We start from the raw sequence: 5451 nt of genomic DNA, 5'->3' as shown, positions 1-5451 counted from the left end.
TAACTTTGAAAATAATTTGGAGTTTTGTAAAACAGTTGATAAAAAGAGAGTGACTCACTTTATAAGCATGCAAGATTGAGTTAACAAGCTTCTTGATTCTACTTCTTCCGATAATTAAGCATGCACTTTATTATTCTGGATCTTCTGATGATTTAATAGTTTGTTTGATTGTGAGTGTGTAGTTGGGAGTATTTTTGGTAGTTAAACATATAGTTTAACAGAATGGAATACGTATTTGTGTAAAACCCAAATCAAACCTTAACGGTAGTCACGAGATTCGAACCTTAATGAATTTCACAAAGTGTAACACTTTGGATTCCGTTTACCGAAATCACAAAGTATAGTACTTTGGCATCCGTTTAACGAACTCTCAAAGTATAGCACTTTGGCATCCGTTTAACGAACTCTCAAAGTATAACACTTTGGCATCCGTTAGTTGGTTCCTGAATCGATCGGACAGAACATCGCATCGGTGATTATTGGTTAGAACACCAACGTATAGAGAGAAGAAGAAAAGAAATGAGCAAAGAAAAATGAATCCTAAGTTTCCTATTTATAGGTAGATTTATTCCTTAGCTAGGAAGTTTCCATAACCATTAAGTTTCCTTAAGTATTAAGTTTCCTTAACTATTAAGTTCCCTTAACTATTAAGTTTCCTCAACTATTAAGTTTCCTTAACTATTTAGTTTCCTTAACTATTTAACTAAATAACTTACTTAGCTTAATTAATCTTGCTTAGCTTAATTAATATTGATTAACTGATTAACTAATCTTACATGACCGATTAATTAATCCTAATGGTTTAATCAAGTAATTTATTTAGCCGATTAATTAAATAACATAACTAGCTGACTAATTAACTTACTTAGCTTACTTAAGTTTCCTTTCCTGTTAAGTTGTCGTAGCTAGTAAGTTTTCTAACCCATTAAATTATCTCAATAGCTAAGTTTAATATACTTAGTTTAACAGCTTCCTGATTATGAGTTCTAATTTCTAGACACAAGAACTCGTATTAGTGTATTAACTCAATTCCACTTTAACGATAATCACGAGATAAAACCCTCACAACGATTTACAAGTGCAATACTTAACAATTCAGCGGATTCACAACGAATGACAGAGTATAGCCCGAGTTCGGACAGCACTCAAACATTCAAGTCGAAATCACGATGAATAACAAAGTATAACTCAATTTGAGCAGCACTCAGACAATCGTTGGATAGTTATAATCGATCGGATAAAGTATCGTGCCAGTGATTAGAGTTATTACCCTAATAACGGGCAGAGTTTAGGGATTTAGAGGGTAAAATCCCAAGCTATTATTTACAAAAATAAAAGCTGACGGAAAGAAAAGAATTGAACAGCGATCGAGTTAATACCCTGATTGCGGCAGCGTTTCGAGATTTGGTGTGTGGTGTGGACTGTTATTGATATAACTCGACGTACACAGAGAGTTTGTGCGTCGTTTCAACTTCTTCAGGCAAGTCCCAAGGCCGGCTATTTATAGTAATTTTTGGGACTCGCTTACGGACCGTATGCCATTTCCCTTACGGTCCGTAAGCTAAGCAGTCTAATTATAGGCTGCCTAGGCTCGGGACTAGTTTGGCTGAATCAACTAATTTGACCAATCAGATTTAAACAACGTTTTATCTAGATAATCGTCCAACTAGGGTTTGCCCCCCTTGAGTTTTAGGGGCCCTGATCCTGATTCCGATTGTTCTGAAAATTTTAGGGTTTATGCAGAATTACTTGGGTGTCTCAATTAGGGTTTCCTTTTTATAAAATTAACATAATAAGTATTAATTTTAGTGCGAGTCGTTACATCAGTAGATCTCACACATCAAATAATGAATATCGAACAAAGTGAACAGTGATAAGATACTAACCGAATGATGAGATGATTACAGGAGTGCTTGGAATAAAGAAGGCTTCGAGAGGTAGGAGGGGTGTTGCTGTCGAGTAAGAGGGAGGGGCTAGGGTTTGCAATATAGTGAATTTTCGTGAGTTAATAAAACCCTACGTATATATATGTTCGAATAGGTGAGCCGGGCCCCTCTTGGACTTCAAAAGGATTTGGGCCGAGAGCCCTTTCCGGCGAAGAACTCTCTTTAACGAAGAACTATACTTCGTCAAGAGTGATGATGACGAAGAACCTTCTTCGTCAAGAAGTGAAGTTGACGAAGAACCCTAGTTATTCGCCAAAGTTATGAAGCATGAACATGCTATGTCTAAATATTAAACAACTCCTAAGTTTTCATTTAACAACCAAACATAACAATACTTTAATCATTCATATATCGTGCACATGTTACAACGTAAAGCGAATTGTGAAAACAGTGTTGTGAAACAAGTGATGCGTAGAGGAAGGGTACTACAATGTATTAGTTAATAAAGTTCAAAATCATATAGATTACTTCAACTCATATGTTAGTGTGTAAACCTAATTGACCCTATGATTTAGGGTTCTCTATCAATCATATAACTCATGTACGTGTCTCATTGTACTGCGACACATAAATATACCATTTTTGTGGTACGGGAGTCAAAAAGACTCAATATCTTTCATTTCTTATTTTCTGACAACACTTTCCCTCCCAGCTCTTTTCTCTTTTGTAATGCCTATGGGTATTATTTTTTTCAGATTTCCTCAGTCTACACGCGTTAAATGATATAAAATCATCACCACCTTTGTGTTCGAAAACCCTTTCCGACTAAGCATTCCAAATCTCTTCACCACCAACAACCCCACAAGCCTATACATGTGCCATCACTATACTGATCTAGCACCTAAGCTTCCCTCTTGGTTGAATAGCAAGTTCAACATTACCAACTCTCATGATAATTTAACAATAACAACATAGAGTCACAATAACAATCGCAACAACAACAAAATAGTAAAACATACCGAATTCAAAGAACACTTATGATTTACATGTTCTATCGATTAGAGTGGTTGAATTAGCCCATGATTACAGTTCTCAATTACATACGTATTACATTTAAAGTACATTTATAAAAATCGAATTAGGTTATAAACTTAAAATCATATATATATAGGTGGTTAATAAGAAGCCAATCATTATTTAGCCAAACATAAGCACCACGATGTCTTCAATGCCATCATAGCCTTTATAGACCAAAGTTTAAGATGTCCCACTACATTCTGTTGCACCGATGGGGGTTCATTTTTTAAACTGGATTCGAAGAATGCGAAGTTCAGACCAAACCAAACCAAATTCAAATAAAGGATTCAAATTGGAATATCAGGTTATTCATACCAAATTTAAAACTTTAATTTGAATGTAGGTATCTTGAACCGAACCGAACAGATACAATTCGAATAATCAAATTTGCATTATATATATTTTTAGTTTTTTTTATATATAATATTCTTCTTGTTTGTTGAGTTTGACTTCAGAAACACTTAAATAATATACTTATGATTTATTTATTTATTTTAAATAGCATACTAATAATAAAAATTTTAAATTTTTTTTGGTAGAACCGAATTTGAACCAAATTCAAATAAACTTATTTAAGTCGGTTTTTTAATTTTATTTGAATTCCAATAATAAAAATTTATTACTGTAGTCATTGGTGGCTTATTCTCCAAAGTCCGGCCCAAGTATGAGTCTATGACTACTAAATATGTTTAGGGCTTCATGAGTTTTGGGCCAACCCTCCCAAGTTCACAACTATGTAAATTGTGTGAAATTAAAATATGCAAACGTCCCGTCATTTTATTTTGAAATCATGAATTTGGAGAATTTGCCAAAAATATAGTCTGGTGTGGTGCACAAACCGGGTATTTTTAATAACCAGTTCCAGTAATAGAACTGGTTTCGATTCTGGTTTTAATGGGTGGAACTGGTTATTACTATAACCGGTTCCGTTTCGGTTCTGGTTATTTGACCAAAAAACCATACCTTATGTGTGGATTCTGGGTAGGGTTCGGTTCCAATTTTTAAGATAGCGGGCATTAAAATACCCTATTTTTTGGTTTTTCTATATCTTATTTCCGAGTTTTTAGTACCGTATTTTTTTAGGTTTTTTAATACTCTTTTGCATTTTTATTATCCTACTTTTTTTATTATTATTATTAAATATGCATTGTATAATGTAAAAGATTTAAAATAAATGTAATAACACGAAATTTAAATGATAGATAATAGAATCACGTATAGGGTATAGCTGGGTATAATTGGTTATGTTTCTGGTTCTTGTCCGGGTATTAATCGGATATGATCGGTTTCGGTTACGGTTCCAGGTATTGAGATCAAAATGCATACCCTATCTATACCCTACGGGTAGGGTCAGTTTCATGTATAGAATACTCAGGTATTAAAAATCCGGGTCCAGTACTTTTTTTGCACCTCTTGTCTAGTGATAGAAATAGAACTTTTAATAAAAGTAGATGATTTTTTTTTTCTTTTTAACAATGAATATAGTAGCTCAAAATTGTAGCATTTATAGTATTAAATCTTGAATCTTGAAATTGTTATAATATTCTTTTATTTTTAAGACATGCAAAAACATCGTTCTTTATAATTCATGATTATAATATCGTCTACAATGTTGCGTTAAATCGTTAATTAATATTTATAACTTCATCACGAAACAAATGTTTTGAGCGGTAGTTCTTACAACAGGAAAATCAAAGAATTCGATGGTCTACGATGGGTGGTATCTTTAGTTGTTATAATGTTCTCCAGTTATAATATTGAGAAATGAAAGGAAACTATGACAACATATTTACAAAAACCCGGAGTGGTAAGTGAGAGACTTGGTGTTCTAAGGGACCCAAGTTCGATTCCTGCTCTCCCCATTATTTTCTGCGGCACCTGGTGATGATGGGAGACTAGGCGAATAAGTGGAGATCGCTGGTTTGATCCTTAAACTGAGCGGGTTTTACCTCACAGCACCGTCGTTTGATTGTTGTCGTATTTTTCCTTCTAAACTCAGTAAGCTTTTAATTTTTATTTTCGACATCATTCGATGTGTGAATGCGTGAGGGGCCAACCTAATAACTAACTAGGATTGACGTAGGAAGTTGTATGATGTTGGCTAGAGGAGACTTTTGGAAGATGAAGGTTATACTGTTTTTTGATTTGTATACTTTGGGTGGATTTTAGTACGAAGACGTGTACGTTGCAGCTTCACAAAAGGAGCATGATTCTATGAGCATCCCTTCACATTATCATATATTATGTGTGATGATAGAGAAATCGTTAGCTGATAGAGAAATCGTCTATATTTAGTAGATAAGATAGATATTGTTTTTTGATAGTATACTAGTAGTAACTCCTTGTATGTCTCGTAAGCTGATAGAGAAATCGTCTATATAAAAGTTTTTTAAGGCTGGTAGTATTAATGAATGTATTAATGTGTTCTCTCCCATGTTGTGAGAAATCTACTCCCGTGGTGGTTACATTATTAAATTTTAGGGGTAGA

Source organism: Helianthus annuus, chromosome 2, assembly GCF_002127325.2.
Source record: "Helianthus annuus cultivar XRQ/B chromosome 2, HanXRQr2.0-SUNRISE, whole genome shotgun sequence".
NCBI classification, from domain to species: Eukaryota; Viridiplantae; Streptophyta; class Magnoliopsida; order Asterales; family Asteraceae; genus Helianthus; species Helianthus annuus.
Note: the sequence above shows the minus strand (reverse complement) of the source record.